This window comes from Ornithodoros turicata, chromosome 7 (assembly GCF_037126465.1).
Source record: "Ornithodoros turicata isolate Travis chromosome 7, ASM3712646v1, whole genome shotgun sequence".
NCBI classification, from domain to species: domain Eukaryota; kingdom Metazoa; phylum Arthropoda; class Arachnida; order Ixodida; family Argasidae; genus Ornithodoros; species Ornithodoros turicata.
In genome coordinates this window covers 27,738,626-27,756,197 of record NC_088207.1, presented here as the reverse complement: position 1 = coordinate 27,756,197, position 17,572 = coordinate 27,738,626, and the positions used below count along the sequence as shown (strand labels likewise).

Here is a 17,572-nt window from a genome sequence, read left to right as displayed (position 1 = left end):
CAAAATTAACCATGATAGTCGGATGCAGTCTCGACAAGGCAACACGACAACGCAACGAACGACAAAGCAACCATTGCTTACGCGGACGATCCGTCTGTAGCATGGTAAAAGATGAAAGATCGGTATTAGAAACTATAAACGTAATATAGAAGAGTGGGATAAGAGTGGGGTATCAATAGGAAAAAATATGCTTGTTTATACTTGGGTGGCCTACAACCAAGAAGGGAGCTGGCCGTTAAAACGACGGAGGAAATAAAAATACTGGGGGTCCAATTGAACAGAATGGGTTTCGCGGATAGCAATTGCAAAGATAAAATACGGAAGGGCAGTGATATTATGGGAAAATTTGGAAAAATAGACATACCTCTGCACACTCGAGCAAGGATAGCGAACTCGCTAATCATTCCGAATGGACGTACTTGTGTGGCGTAGAGGGATTCAGAAGGGCGGTAGCTAAGAAATTCAGGAAAAAATATCTTTCATTTCATCTGGAATTAGTAGGACGCAGAGCCGTCGCGAGGCGAGTTTGCGCCAAGGGCAAGGCAAATCTGAAGCACCCCCCTGTAAGCCCTGTAAGCCCTTACTTGCACTGCCGGGATCGTAAATTCAAATTTTCTTCTTTCCCGCTTTATACTGTCAAACCAACCTGCCAGGGCCTGCCGTTCGGCGATCTCTCTGGCGAGGGCGCGTGGGGCGGCTGCCCCACTTGCACCCCCGTCGCTACGGCTCTGGGAGTACTCAATGGTTGGAACAAGAAAAGATGATGCTAAGTAAGGAAAAGGGGGAATTGGAGTGCGTGATGTATTTAAGCTAGCCAAGGCGGAAGCGCTCTACAACGCTTTAGAGCGGAACGGGCTGGGTGAAGAACACGCAAAATTTCGGTTGGGCAATGCACTATCAGAATTTTTAAACCAGACAGAGTAGGTCTTACTGGTGCAAAGTCTGCCTACCTGCCCTGGTTTTACAAAAACGGAAAAGACTGTGAATTAGAAAAGGTAAACGACAAAGAGGATTATTAGCGTACAAAGCAAAAAAAAAAAATCCACGGGGTCTTACGGATTAAAGAAGAGGAAAACCCAAACAGCGCCTTAGTTTCCCAGGCGTGGGAAAGGATCAGTCAATTCTGGCTGGAAAGTACCAACAGAAGCTTACTTTGGAAAATTGCACAAGAGATCATCACCGTAAGGTACAAATTTTTATATGTGGAAAAAGTCCCCGGATGGGAATAGTGTTGCTTGACCCCAACCAGAAACGGTCAGGTATGCCGTATTTGAATGCATGATGGCCAGAAGACTATGGGAATCTGTTAGAACATATTTGGGTTTACATAATTTGACCCTTGAAGAAGCAATGGGTTTTCACCTTACCAAATTGAATGGAAGGGGAAGAAAGCTATACCAATTAGTGGCTGCCGAAACAACTTATCAGGGGCCGTCGTTAATTCAAAAATTAGTTTCTATATTCGATCACGGCTATGCAGAGAAAAAAAAGTTAGACTAGGGGAGGAAATTTTTAAAAAATCCTGGCAATGCAGGGATTTTAAGTTGCAACATTGGGTCATTCAATTTAAATTACATTAATCAGAACAGGAGGGAAAGAAGAAGGAGCATACAGGTAAGCAACATGGTAAGTGTATGGGGATGGATCGGGGTCATAGCAGTTATTAGACACGCACAAGAGGCATGGCATGACGCTTCGAGGACGTACTGTCGGACTCGAGTGCAAAGGCAATGAAATGTCCCTTTGTGGGACCGATCAGGGGTTAAATGTTAAATTTAAGGATGCAGTAGGTTAGTGTAGGAAAAGATGGGCACCTTCTATAGGTGTTCCATCCTAACAGTTTGCAATACAAGAAATTGTGAGGAAGGTTTTCTCCTGAAAAGCGTACGAGAAAATGTCCCCAAACGGAGAAACCGCCGTAAACTTCATTTCAGGCCTGCTGTTTTATGTAGCCCCATGAGACTTTAGAAAGTAGAAACTGTAGATTAAATAGGTAAACCCCCACCGCCCACATATTTGACCGCCATCAATATTCTTATTGTGAACAACAAGTTCCTTCATCCACATAACTTTTTACCTCCCGCCGCGGGTCAGAATCAAGGTACATGACTCAAACTACAAATAATTTGTTCCTTTCTATCACCAGTTGAAGCAATGTACCTGGCACTATATGGGAGTTACAAAAACCAGTCATCCTGTCACGTGTTCTCCGTCTTGTGTGTCGCTGATGTGTAACACTGCTGGCTTTAGGCGCACAATTTTATGCATTGGTTGATCATGCATGGATGAACTACTATCCCATCAGTTACGACGCACCCACGTGTGTGATATCTCATTTGCGTCTGTCATGTGTGTGTGTGTGCGAGTGCGTATGCCTCATCTTTTTCATCGTCATCCCACTCATGTACTAACCCACAGGCACTGAGGTATGGTACCGCAATTGTTGCGGTGAATCACCTCATCCCATAATCATCCATAATCATTCATGTAGTGGTTGTTGTTGGTTGATCATGCACGGCATTGCGTTTCACATATTCGATCGTCATTAGCATGCTCCCATTGTTGTGAAAAGAGGCAGGGATCCCTATGAAGGCAGATGAAAGTGAGGACGTCATCACCTCACAGACGTTGGGCTGAGATAAGGCGAGTAAAATTTTCCACAAAAAAGATTGCGGTAAGCAAAATTTTCAGGAGAAGACTCAGATGTGATGAAGGAACAATCCTCTACTGACAAAAAAAAAAAATCATTACGCCTATCAATCAATGAAGATGTTAAATTTTTAAAGAATAGAGACAAGCTGTATACGAAACCGCAAAAATGAAACCGGCATGTGGTAATCAGAATTAAGCTTACATGACATCGAAAAAGATTAACTTTAGGTCACGAACTTTTCTTGTACTTGACGGGTTTTCGAAAGAGGAGCTGTTCCTGTTTCCCCAGGCTGCGTGTTTCATTTCTGCAAATGAGATTAGCCACTCCTTTCTCTTCAAGCAACAAAAGTTAACTAACGCGCCTGATGTTAATTAAGATATGAGCCGCCAATTGTTGCCGTAGCGTGCTTCCGCCCCCGAGAGCACATTGTCATGCATTGTGCATGGTTTACTGCCCGATTGCAAATTTGTACTGCAGCGTTTTCTCCTCATGCATTGATACACGTACGGTAAGCGAGGGGGGTATGTTTATTAAAAAGAAAAAGAGAGAAAGGAAAGGTTAGCCTCACAAAAAAAAAAAAAAACGGCTCGCTAGTCCAAACGGAGAAACAGAGAAAGTGACCACAGCAATGTAATGTTGATGTGGTCATCATCACTTCTTCATTTATTGTTGTTGTTGTTGATGTGGTAAAGAAAGAAATGGGGCTGACAACAACGTAATTATAAGGACTTCGCTATACAAACAACAAGGAAAATAATTGAGATGAGACGAGGTGGGGGAAAACCTCTGTCGTCGAATATTGAGGTGAGAGAGCATTTGCTCCCCTGTGGATGTGAATACGACGTCACCCCGTATAGCATCCAACGAAATCCCTGGTCTCTTAGAATACGTTCGTGCTCTGGATTGGTGCATTACTGGCTGTATGAATGATATCGGTATGGTTTGCGATCGTTTCGTGATTAACGCAGAGCGATTATACGCCCCTTGGGATTTGTCCGTAGGATCAAGCTGCAGTAATTAGCTCCCTGAATAGTTTATAAGCTCCGAAAGACCGCTCATCATACCCAGAAGTCAGCGGGGCATTGCTTATATACTTTGGGAGGTTCGGCGACTCGATGCAAGCCTGGAAATCGCCATATTACCTGGACGACTATATAGATCACGGGTTCGTGTACCAGAACGCTTTTTATTTTGTCTCGTATCTTGTTCGCTTTTTCCTGGAACGACGTCAATTCGCTTATGTACTTCTGCAAGCGTCTCAATATACCGGGTGTTTCAGTTAAATCCCCGGGCTAAATAATTCGCGAACGGGTGCGCCAATCGACGGACTTTCTTTTTACAAGTATCTGTCCGATATCACCTATCCCCGCCGTCATCCCCGCTTTACGACAATTTTTCTTGGGAACAGTTCCCTCCCAACAGCAACAACATATATATTGTGATGATGAAGTGGGGAGGTTTTCCACTCTAGGTGTGGAACGCTACCCCATAGCTAGGGGGTCTCCCAATGGCCTCCGCATGTAACTCTTTTTCGTTAATATGACACTCGTTAATTACTATGACATCCACGCTTTATGACCATTTTTCTCGGGAACACTTCCCTTTCAATGGCCTCCCCATGTAACTCTTTTTCGTAAATATGACACTCGTTAATACGACATCCACGCTTTGTGACCATTTAAATTCAATTCAATTCAATCTTATTTGGCACCATATACATACGAGGGTGGTTCCGTAAGTTTCCGGCCCGAGGTAGAAAATACGCGCGAATTTGAAAATGCGATTAAGGACGCGTGGCGCCATCTGTTGGAGGGCCGGAGCACCACCCTCAACCCTCTCCATGCTTTTGTCGGTTGGAGAGCGGCATTTCAAACAGCCAGGTTGCACTCTTCAGTTAAAATGAAAAAAAAATCGAGTACCGCGTTGTCATAAAATTCTTGACAAAACAGGAACTTTCGCCTAAACAAATTAAAGCGCGACTGGACAACGTGTACAGGGAAGCCTCTCCGTTGTACACAACGGTAAAAGACAGGGCTAAGCAGTTTCAACTGGGGCGAGAGTCCATTGAAGATGATCCACGCGATGGTCGTCCAGTGGAAGTGGTGACACAAGAAAATTTGTCTGTTGTCGAGGAGGAAGTGCTGAGCGTTAGGCGTCTGAAGGTGAAGGAAATCTCAGAAAGACTGGGGCTTTCCAAAACAACCGTTGTTCGCATCATCGGCGAGGGCCTTCGCATGAAAAAGGCCAGTGCGAGATGGGTGCCACGACTTCTCTCGTCAGTTCAAAAGCAACAGCGCGTCATCTGTGCCAGAGTTTTTGGAGCTCTGTCAAGAGAGCGAAGAAGAAATATTGAAGTCAACTGTCACAGGGGATGAGACTATGGTGCTCTACTATGATCCCCTTTCAAAATAGGAGTCGATGGAATGGCGCAAACCAGGAGAAGCACCCCCCAGGAAAAGCCAAGGTCACACAATCCACAAAGAAGATCATGGCAACAATATTTTGGGATTGTCACGGGATCCTCCTCATCGACTTCAAAGAGAGGAACACCACAGTGAATGCGACTTATTATGCTTCACTCCTACACCGACTGCGAGACGCCATCAAAGAAAAGGGGCGCGGCAGGTTGAGTCGAGGTGTCCGGTTGCTGCAGGACAATGCCGCTGTCCACACGGCTTCTGTTGCCAAGGCTGCACTGAAGGAGTGCGGCTTCGAAGAAATCCACCACCCACCCTACAGTCCAGACTTGGCACCGAGTGACTACTTCCTATTCTCAAACTTGAAGAGGGATCTCAGAGGACAGAGATTTCAAAACGATAGTGAGGTGCAAGAGGCAGTTTTCCAGCATATCGCGGACAAAACTTCGGACTATTTTTTCAAGGGTACAAGAATGCTGGTTGAAAGGTGTCAAAAGTGCATCGAAGTTAAGGGTGACTATGTCGAAAAGTGATACACTTGTTTCGTCTCTATGACTATTAAAAGTTGGTCGGGCCGGAAACTTATGGAACCACCCTCGTAGATACATGGTGCGAGGGGAACGAGCAAAAAGCAGCAGTAAGGCGCTTGACGAGGCTCGGCCCCCCACAATGACCAGCAACATGGTGGATACAGAAAGAATAAGAAGGAAAAAAAAAAACAAGAAGAAAGGACAAAGTGGAGAAGCTATATCGTTTTACATCAATAATACACAGAAGACAAGTTATACTGAATATTAACACGTGCACCCTTTGTTCGCAAGGAACGGAGGACGTACAAAGTAAAAGAGGCAAAACAGGACGACCAATTCATAAATAACTAATCTAAAACAAAGTCTCTCAATGCTCTAATCGTAATAGCATTCAGATGAAGATTGCGACTTTGCATTTCATTTAGTAACCTTGGTACAGTGACACGAAGTAATTGTTCCCCATAACTAGTACGACACAAGGGGACAACCCACTCAGGAGATACACGTGCATGATAATGAGGAACGTGTGCTCGTAAGTCACAGAGTGCTAAAAACTGCGTATCCGGTGATCGTCTCTGGACAATATAATGTTTGCCGAGCAGGTAGCCATAAAGTATACTCCGTGTTTCACAAATAGCCCAGTGGGATGATCAAAAGTTACATTCTCGATTAACCGTATCGCCTTTTTCTGCAGTGATAAAAGCGACGTTACGTTGCTTTTTGTACTTGTTCCCCATACTAGGTGGCAATACAGAATGTGTGACATAATCAAGCTGTTAAACATTAATAATTTGACGGGTGCTGGGAATGAGTGCCTGATGTTACTTAGTACTCCTATACCCCTGGAGGCCTTTCTCAGTATATCATTTATATGTTCATCCCAAGACATGATGTCGGTTAAAGTAACACCAAGCACCTTTATCGAGCGAGTTTAAGGTATGCTGGCTCCACCCAGACGGAGGTCTAAATTTTTAACAGGTTTGTTTTTCGAACGGAAGAGGTTTTCGTCTTATGCGTGTTTATCACAAGACCGTTGACCTCTGACCACTTGAATAGAGCAGACAATGTACGTTTGGCTTCTCTGCGGAGTGTGGTCGATATCAAAGGCGGACAGGAACACACTTGTATTATCGGCGTACATTATGAAAGTAGGCAAGGGAGAGCAATTTACAATATCATCCACGTAGGCATTAAACAGAAAGAGGATACATTCCCCCTGACTCAGCACGTCGGCAAGTTGTGCAGTATTTGTTCCTCACTCCGAGGTACACTATTTTTCGGGTGTACCTGCCCACAATAACGGCGACCCTACTGTTCGCATTGTAGCTGTGCCCAAACGACCTCTTGCTCCATCCTCCGTCTACGATAACGGGTATTTCCCAAAACCCGTCACAGTTAGGGCGCTCGCCGCGTTTCTTTGCCAACTCGATCTCTTCTTCTGCTGCAGCCTTCATAGAGTCCAATGTCGCTAAATGAAGGCAGCCGCCGACATTTGTTTCACACTTTTGGTACAGATTGTACGAAAGGAAAGGGAGACCAACCGAAGCTGTCAGCTCTCGAGCTTGCGCGTATCCAATCCCGATAGAAAGGCATCCTCGGACAATAGCTGTATTGAGGCTGTTTTCTACTGTCAATGCCGGTTGTGCTCTCACGAATTGACGGAAATTGCACAGGGGAAACTTGGAGCAGCGGTACTCTAATGTAACACCGAGCCCGACTCTGACCTCTTTGTGGAACTGAAGTTGGCCACAAAACACGCACTCCTGTACGTGGTTCAGTGCGGCCCGTCCGTATTCTTGGAGCACTCGTGGCAGGTCAATTACTAACGTGGTTCTTTGGGCCCCACTGCTTTCTGACGAGATCACATCACTGGCATTTACGTTCATGAACGGTGCTGCAGCAGCGCTTTCTCCTTCGTTGCTCGGCGCAGTTGAAGGGGGGGTCTCTTCGTAGGACATTGTGGCACTCTGTCTCGGTGTTGTAGGGGCGTTGGTGAGAGGTGGTGGCGGGTCAAAGTCGTCTTACACGCGTTCGTTTGCACTTTGCACAGCATGATCACAACCGTGGTCTTCGTCGTTCTCCTGAGAAGATGGCTGTTCCTCGGTGTCCAAGTTTGTGGCATTCGATTTTGACTCATCGGTGGTCCCATCTTCTGTAAACGCACAGGCGTTGGGACTGCACAAATAAAAAAAGTTGAAAAAATGAGTGGTTCAGTGGTAGTGACATGTGTTCAGCACCGCAAACAATGCAAATGTCACAAGATAAAAAATAAACACGCCGTCCTTCGCGGCCCTGACTGTGCACCAAGAATTCCCGCACACGAATTTGAGGCGCTTGTACCGCAACGGGTGTGGGAAAAGAATGTCACCGAAGAAAAACTGCCGGGAGATGACGTCCCTGGAAGAAATGCGCCCGTTTGGCCACGCGATTAGGAATTTTTCAATAGACTGACGGGGCTGTACAACCAATTTCTGAGGAAAATATTGTCATTCTGTGCACATACAACGCACTTATTTTGTGGCGAAGCATCTCACTTCATCACCATTCATGTATCGTTGTTGTTATTATTTTGTGGCGGCTATGCCATAAAATAAAATAAAAACTGCTGTAGCAAAGGATTTAGGTTTATGAACCACTCGAGATATCAAACTTCCGTCGTCGCTTTCAGAATTGCTGATGTTGCAATGTGCAGGAACTTGTGACAAAATTTTACATGATTATGTTAAATGTTGAAAAATAAGCTACAGCTGAATGGAACGCCCTTCCTCTGGATATAGTATGTACACATGACATGGCTCACGTGAAGAATGCTGTTATTCTGCACCTACCATCGTACACTTGTTTGTCTGTTTTATCTTCGTTTAAATGAGTTTCAATCATAATCAGTGACATTTGGCCCCTCCGTCATGCAATGCCCGCGAGGGCCGTTGAGGATCATGTAACAAATAAAATAACAGAAAAAGAAGAAATACTGGGGTAAATGGCCACGAACGTTTCTTCCGCCCATGGAAATGCGCTGCCATTCCCTCGCGAACGTTTTCTCCGGGATCCCTATTCGGAGAGCTGTTTTTCTGTTTTGGGACGTTCTTTCCTCAGGCTAGTGAGCTTCTCTTCATCCAATATGCTTGTTATATTTATTTATTTATATATATATATTTTTTTTGCCACGATCAGTCAAGGGTGACTCAGTTTGTCCACTGTCTTTTTCTGTTGGCGTTTTTCAGCCTCTTACTAGAATCATTGCTCCAATTCAATGAGTAAAACAACCTCTTACCTGTCGATGCTTTCCGTCGGTAATGTGGCAGCGGGCAAGCGCATCCTTTTTCGGACTGCGAGAACGCTTTTCGCCCTCTTGGTCCTCTTTCGAACCCTTGATGGGCGCACTTTGGACTTGGCCATCTCTTGGGGCGTTGACAAGCTTACCAGGACGCATAAACGTGCTGGTCTTCGCAGCACATCCGATACAGAAACGCGGTTCAAACTTGGAAGTCGGACTGAACTGTCCCAGAAAAGGCGCAACCCGATAGTCTGCGAAACGTCCTAAATCCATCTTTTTACCCAGTCTTCCCTGGCGTCGTGTTTACGCTTCCTGTCTGCTTCTAGGATTTGGTTACAAACAATCAGGACCCCAAACTCCTTCACTGGAAGGCGATTTTTCTGTATGTCACCATCCATTAGAGGATAAATCCCGTTTCGAGCGCCTTCGTAGTCCAGACACTCGTACCTTTGTGTACTCCTGTCTCAGCTGGAACTCGTCTGCGCTCAGAAGTGATCTTTCCACCACTGTATTCGTCAGGGCTTTTAGTCTTATGTTCTTACGTCCGATCCTTTGCGTAATAGCACGGTCCAGGTAAGAGCATAATACCCCGCAGAAGTGCGGAACGCAGAACATAACTGCAGCGTTCTGTCTGTGTGCAGCATGAAACTTTTTTTACGTTCCTACCGTTCTTTCTAAACACGCTGTGCCATGCAAAATAGTAACTGTTTGCCCTCGTGGCTCTATATTGCACAGACGTAAAGCTATTGCACTTGATGGAGTATTGTATCACGAAAGACGTTGTTGTTGATTGATGTATTTGTATCTTTCTGGTATTTAACGTCGTTCCTTGATATCAATATCAACAGACGTGCTCAAGAGCAAGTCATGAACAGTTAGAAACGGTTCCCATTCTTTCATTCACTTCAATTGTCTTACAAAAGGTCATATAACGTAAAGAATATAACAAAATTTCAAAAGAATATCAGTCGCGCGAACTTCTACCAATGTGGCATGTGCTCGCGTTAGGGTAGCTGCAGTTTACCACTAATTTCGCGACCGAAAGCTGTGGACCTAGAGAGTCCCCTCGCTGGCGATCGTCGACAACGAGCAACACTTTTGCCATAATACACTCAAAAGGTTTTCTTACGCCCAAATGGCTTCTCACATACGTAACAGGTAAGTCGAGATTGACATATAAAATTACTGGCTCGTATAGTACCTAAGCCCCGATCAGAGCTGCTTGAGATAAGCACGCTATGCCCTTGCTAGAATCTCGGTAACCGAGCCATTTATAACGCATAATTAAAGAAAAATCCAATGATACTCATTGCAGTTCAAGACAAAAAAAAAATATTATTTTTCTTGCTATATAGTGAATAACGCTTAAAGGCGAGGGAAAAGGCCAGTAATTTTATTCTTTTTTCCATTCCATTTTTTTTCTTTTAAAAATCAATCAATCAATTTTATTACACGATGTTGTTTGCCACTGCAAGTGTATACAAGTATACAGTGGGACTGAGTGCAACTGCAAAATAAGATACAAATATTGAACCTATTGGCAGAAGAAAGACATAGCTACATTTCACACTGCCGCCAGAACCATCGTCCAAAGGCTCCCCACCTTCGCCAACCAACAATACTGGAATTAACTGCCTCCATTGTAGGTCGGCGAACAAAGAAACGGACCATAACAAACGTCGCTCCGGCGAGAAAAGGAGTTTCAACAAATGCCCCCGATTTGTTGAAAACGGGAGGCGTACGCCTTTTTGTGACACTTATGCAGAAATGTTAATTGTCACAAAAAGACGTACGCCCCGCACGTTCCACAAATGAAGAGCGATAGAAGTATCACTCTGTACAATGGTTGCCCTTCAGCGTGCTATGTGGTGAAGCTTTGTTTTAAGAGTGTAGAAGTATGTATCCATCCCACAACTCCGAACAAATTTCACAAGTGCTGCCAAGGCAGCATCCCTCGTGTTCGGTGCCCAAAGTCCCAACACCTTCGCTATCTTAGCTCTAAAAACAGAGCTTCACCGCATAGCACGCTGTGCGCCAATCATTGCCACGAATGATAGGGTTATCGCTTCTGATTCGAGGAGAGAGAGGGGGGCGCACACCTCTTTGTGGCAATTTGGATATATGGTAATTACCACAAAGGGGGGGGGGGGTAATGGCAGGATAGGCTCGCCGTTGTTGGCCACACAGAAGTGGGCGTCGTCACGAGGCATACGTCTCCTCGTCTCCTCGAATCAAAAGCGATAACCCTATCGTTCGCGACAGTAAAAGGCGCACTACGTGCTATGCGGTGAAGTTTCGTTTTTGGAGTGCAGACTCTGCTGTCCAGTCGATCAACACAGTCACAACACTATGGTGTGTGACTCTCATATGGTGCCTTCGGCTGGTCGCCCCGATACTCCGAGCTAGAGCGGGTCAGACCGCATCTCACTCCGTCTCCGAGTCGAACGAATCGTGCAGAAGCCGAACGCGGCAGGTTCGAGCAGAGGAGAGGAGAGGGAATGTTACCTCACGTGACTTCCGGTATTTCCCTCTTCTTTTTTTCTTAACCGGGTGTTTGCTGGAGCTATGTGGTGACTTCATATGTCGCCCGCAGCTCCATTTCTTGTAGGTGGTCTAGATGGCGATATCCACAGAAAAGTCTTTAGCATGTGTCACTCTTGAATGAATGACTCGTGACACTTTTGCTTCAGGTCTCATGTTCTTGAGTCCAGGTTTAGAAGGGGTCTGCAATGCCGCTCTCTTTAAGAAAAACGAAGAGGGCTTTCTCCGCCTCCAATTTTGAGTAGGGCCATCTACCTAGCAGCTTACAAAAACCGAAGGGGCACGAGCCGAGCTTGCTTAGGGCACCCTCCTGTCTTTCTCGGTGCTGTTTGAAGGATTGGCATTGGATTATCACGAGCAGCGTATCTCCCTGTTTTTTACATGTTGCGCATTGTTGCCTGAATGTAGAGTTGTCCCAGGCGAATTCTATGGACGGCTGTTTGCATAGACCTATGTTGATTTCTATAAATGATACCATATAGTCCTGGATCGATGTGGGATAGATAGTCGGACAGTCTGAGGTTACTTTTCCACTGTTGTGCCGATCGTTGTGCTGTCCGTTGTTCGATATATGATTTGGTGTCAGCTTTTGTGAAAGGTATTCCACTGAGGGTTCTCTTGGCGAGCGCTACTCCGTCTGCAGCTTCGTTCCCTTCGATTCCACAGTGGGAAGGAACCCACTGAAAGACTACGGTGTGTCCTGCTAGGTTGACGTCGGTGATAGTAATAAGGATTTTGTATACGAGGTGTGTGTCACTCCCTCGATTGATCATGTGGAGGGAGGAGAAGGAGTCGCTGCAGATGATACATTCTTTTGGTGTAGATTTTCTGATATGGCACAGCGAAGATCCCATGCAAGTCGTCCATAGTCAATGATGTGCCATGGGAGAGCTGGTATCCTTTCCTGACGTCTTCGACAACAAAAGCACTCGCAGATTTTCCCTCTGAGCAGGAACCATCAGTATATATCATTGTCTTGGCTGGTAAGTTTTCTTGTAGATGTGTCAGGGTCAAGGTTCGGAGCACTGATGAGTTTGTGTCAACCTTCTTATTAATTCCTGGGATAGTCACGTGTACTCGTACTCTAGGTTCGTGCAAGAGCCAAGGAGGTCGGTCTTGCTTCATGGTGTGTGTCCTTTTCTTTGGGAGACTTCTCAATAGTTGCATTAGGGTCCGTGCTGCGCTGCTCTTCTGCCTACTTGCCACTTTTTTGATGAGCTTGTGATTGGAGTGCCGTATGATGAGTCGGACAAGATGTCTTTCTAGCTCCTGGCTCCTAAGTATGACCGCAGGAGGCTCCCGTGCTTCTGCGAGAACAAGAGACGTTCTGGTTGCTCTTGGCGCTCCAAGGCAAATCCTAAGGCTCCTTCCTAGGATTACATCCAGTTGTCTTTCCTGGTGAGCAGTGATACATTGCAGGTGTGGAATGCTATGTGCCAGCGATTGCCGTACCAGTGCCTGATGAAAGTTCATGATCATGCTCGTGTTGCCCCACCTTACACCGGCCATAATCTTCATAATGTTTCTTTAGGTTTCGGTCTTCTGCTGAAGTTTTCGAATTCCTTGTGTTCACGACAGGTTTCTGTTTAGGACGATTCCTAAGAATCTGTGGCTGGATGTTCTCTTGATTGCCTCACCCGTTACTGTTAAGCTGAAGTCCTTGAGTTTTTTTCCTGGTGTAGGCTATGAACACAGTTTTTTTCCGGCGTAAGATCCATAGCACTCTCTTCGAAGAATGTTGTGATTGATTCCATGGCATATTCCAAAGTGTTCTTGATTCGGTATATTGTCCGCTGGCCCAGATACACACATCGTCCGCGTACACAGTGATTTTCACACCTTGGGGGAGTAGAGGCATTATTCCAGTCATGACAATACTGAAAAGGATAGGGCTAAGTACTCCCCCTTGTGGTACTCCTTGATTAACTGGCACTGAGTTGGTTTTTCCGTCTGCTGTTAGCATTTCCATGGCCCTATCTGTGAGGTAGTCAGAGATCCACTGGTAAGTTCGTCCGCCGACGCCAGCATGCAGCAAACCCTGACGAAGGTGAGGGTGGCTCACCGTGTCAAAGGCCCGCCTTAAATCCAGGAAGACAATCACCGTCATGTATGACAGGGCTTTACAGTGCTCAATATCAGAGATGAGATCTATTACACAGTCAGTCGAGGAGCGTGCCCTACGAAATCCACCAAGTTGTTCAGGAAAAAAAGAAACTGTTCTAAGAACCACTGCACTCTTTTCAGGATTATTCGTTCCATCACTTTCCCCATACAGCTGGTGAGGCTGATGGGACGATAGGAGCTGATGTCTGTAGTCGGTTTGCCAGGTTTGATGACTGGGACCACATGTGCTGTTTTCCAGTCCTTGGGGAGCTGTCCAACTTGCCATATGGAGTTGTGATGTGCTAGTAGGCTGTCCGTGGCTGTTGGGCCCAGGTTTGCCAGGTGGTTATATGGGACCTTGTCAGGTTCGGGGGCTGCCTTCTTGCTTGCGGCCTTGTGTATTGCCTGTCGCAGCTCGGTGATGGTGAAGCCTGCATCCAGTTCTGGAGTTGCAGGAGGCGTTGTGATATTGATGAATACCTTGGCTGAGCGCGCTGATTGCCAATGCAGGGGGCTCGTTGCTGCGCTGGATGTTCTGGTAATTAAAGTCAAAAATCTTTCTGCCACGGTCTTCTCTGCAACGTTAGCTTTGACGGCTATGGCACGAAATGGAGCTGTCAGTGACGGCGGCGCCTTCAAGCTCTTGATTATGCACCATAACCTAGAGTGATGCACAGCGGGGTTCAGAGCACAGCATGTATCAGTCTAATTTTTTACTGCCAATGCCTTGAGGTGTCTCCGGATCTTGCCTTTGAGGGTGCTGTCCTCTTTAAAGTGTGCTATGTCGCCCGATCTCCTATAGCGACTCTCTGCTCTTCTACGTTGAGCACGAAGATGCTCGAATTCTTTATCGACCCTGGAATATGCGGCAGGAATATTTATTGCTGGATTGGTTTAAATTTTTGCGTATTCCTGCTGCGAAATTGATCCGCAGTTTTGCAGTGACTTCGCGTTAAGGTGTCTGAAGACTTTCCAGTTGTTCACTGTAACTATCCTCTTTGGAGTTGGTTGGTATTTCCCTCGTATGGTATGATCACCGTACACGTAGTCAGAATAACGACGGCGCAAAATGCGGAACATCGCAGGCATGGCGTTTATGTTTATTCGCTCGGGGGCGCTCAGACTCATACCGAATATACGGCTCGGAGAACCTCCGAGCGAATACTCATAAACGCCCTAACACTACTCAGCGGAAGATGGCACAGTCACGTGACCGGAATCCAGATTTCGCAACGGCTCCGACGGCGCTGGTGAGAGCGATCTAGAGCGCTCCGAGTTGAAGGTAAGAGCTCCGAATGAACCAGTCGAATGCAGTGAGAGTGCTCTGTTTCGACCAGTCGGAAACGAAAGGTCGCTCCAGAGCGCTCTATAGAGCGATCGGAAGCATCCAGTCGAACACACCAACAGTGTTTGACTAGTTTGACTAGGTTACCATAGCTTCACTGCGGCTCTTCGTCTTTTTTCACCGACGGTACCCTTCCTCTTACTGCCGTTCCCTTTTTCTTTTGTTTTTTTACAGCCTCGTTTCCAGAGATTATACCGACATCGCGGCGTCGGCGGCGTCCGCAGAAGGAAGGAGCGAGAGAAGGTGAAGGAGCGAGAGGAGGATGATGGAAAGGGGACAAAGGGCGCGCACGGGAGAGAGGAAGAAAGTGGCGCCTGAGTAAAAATACATCCGTAGTGATTCTGCTTCAGACACCATGGAGATACCGGGTCCTGCTGATGTAGAAGCTTTGCGGCGCGCACGAGAACGCTAACGGGAGTTCACAGCTCGCGAATGCCCAGTTCGTCGTGCTGCCGAGGCCGCAAACAGGAGAGCGCAAAGTCAGGATCCGAACATGCGTTCCGACGAAGTTGAGGCAAACCAACGACACATCTGAAGACCGTGATGTACGTGCCCCTGAAGCAGAGGCAAGGCGGACTCAGCGCTTCACCACTAGACCTCGTTGGTGACTAGAAGACGTGGGTGAGGTGTGTGCGGTGCAATCTGAGATTGGACTCATCATCGTGGCGTCCTACTTTGACACCACCGACCTAGTCGCGACTCCCCTCCTTACAGATCCCTACACATTTTTTACAGTGACAGCTGTCAAGGGCTCAATTTCGTGAAGATCTTATCCTGTGTATGTCGCATCGTCGAAAAAAAAAAAAACAAACAGCGAGATGGACCGAAGAAATGAGACAACAGATATGACGAGATATTTTACAGCGGCAGCTGTCACCTGGTTTCTCGTTGATAACTTGCAACCTTGATGACTCCGACGGGATGGTAAATAGAGACGGCGCCATCCTGAAGCAGATTGACTTTGACGGTGGGGGTCTATCGATGCGCGTGTGGTTTCACTTCGAAGGAGGCGCCACGGGCACATTAACAGCCCTGTCGCTGTCGTTGATTTGATGCCACTATAACTTGGCACTATCTGCCAGTTTTTATTCTGTCTGTCATCATCATCAGCTGACGAATTCGACATCGATCAGCGAGACAACACGCGCTCGTGGAAGTTCCTCTGGATGCTTTCAACTCAACTCTTTCTCTGGCAGCATACGAGCTGATCATCTCACAGTATCGTTGCCAGATCGCACGAGCTGTTACCATGTCAGTCGTTTTCCTGCGCAGACTCTAAAAACAGAACTTCACCGCATGACACGAACAGAAACTAACCGCAGTTTTGCTATTCGCGAGGTAGAAATTCAGTTATGCTTGGGGCTGCTGGGAAAATGCATTGTAGGCCGCGGGTTACGGTTGCGGGTGGCACACCTGGGGTGCGGGCACTAATTTATTTACCTGCGCTCACCTTTAGTTTTCTCACCATGAACAGCAGAACATGCAATCGATGAATGAACCCCACCCGCAGCCCACAGAACACAAACGCAATAGGTTTAATGAAACTTCACGGGTTTATCGCTTATGTGAAAATCGTCTCCCTCGCTGTCCAAAGCCGAGTCCGTCCGTCTCATTTGAAACTCAAGAGCAAAAAAGCCACAAGACACGCCAGTACCCTCCCGCCGGGAACCGGAACCCACCAATCTGTGTCTCGACATCCCGCCCTCTGGCGTTTCTCCCGCTCTTTAGGTCACCGTCCGTGCTACAAGCACACAATACAAAGAGAGAGACACGGAACTACGTATCAATATGCAAACGCAGACCGGCTGCTCTTTCCGGAAGACGACAAGCAACCACAATCCCTGGTACATACGAGTACGACGGCCCTGCTGCAAACCACAGTCCACTCCCCCTCGTCGTCAATTAAAGGGACAATGAAAGCCGCCTTCATTTTTCTTTTTCTTTGTTTGCGGTTGGTTGTGCGACAAAATATAACATGCGTTCTTGCAGGAAGAACGATGACCGTCGCAGACCTGCAGCGCACGAGCAAGGTCTTGCTACCTACAGATGCACAGGGGTGGCCTCCAATGTATTGCTCCATGGACGAAAGCGTGCTGAGCGAACGCAATGCATTCTGGTCAGGTCTTGGTGACACGTCACAGCAAATGTCAAGGCACATGTGACCTTAAAGATGGCCGCGTTCGTGATCAGCCGCCAAATCGTTTGTAATGCAACGCGTTTGCTGTTTCTGACCGCCGTTTTGGACGTCTTTTCACCACGGTAATGATTTTTAACCGATAATCTCGCAATAAAACGTTTTACGAGGCGTCGTACTGTTGACCACTTCCAAAGATGTGATGACGACCCCTTGTAAGATGCACTGAGCAGATGCGACGAACTTTTGCAAAAGTTCCGGCAAAAAAAAAAGGTTGCAAAAGTTCCGGGGAGCAGCTGGCAGGGCGTGCCGGGAAGTGCTGTGCAAAACAACAGCGATTTGCTATCGTCTCCGATCGTCGTCGTCGTCGTACTGGTGTACGCACCGTCGCTGCCGTTTTGCACAGGATTTCCCGCCAAGCCCTCCCAGGGTACGCGCTGCTCCCCGGAACTTTTGCAAATGGCCTATTACCATATCGCGGAAGAAGCACCGTGTAGTTTACGCTGGCAAAATACGTTCATCCCTTGGCTTTGCGCCGCAGAGAATATGTCGGCAAGCGCTAAAACGGCATG

General features: G+C 46.8%; 1 protein-coding gene across 1 annotated transcript in view; it reads right to left on the bottom strand.

Moving 5' to 3' along the window:
• Positions 1–17,572, bottom strand: part of LOC135400740 (beta-1,4-mannosyl-glycoprotein 4-beta-N-acetylglucosaminyltransferase-like) — a 154,762-nt gene that overhangs the window by 34,436 nt on the left and 102,754 nt on the right. The gene's annotated exons all lie outside the window — the stretch shown is intronic.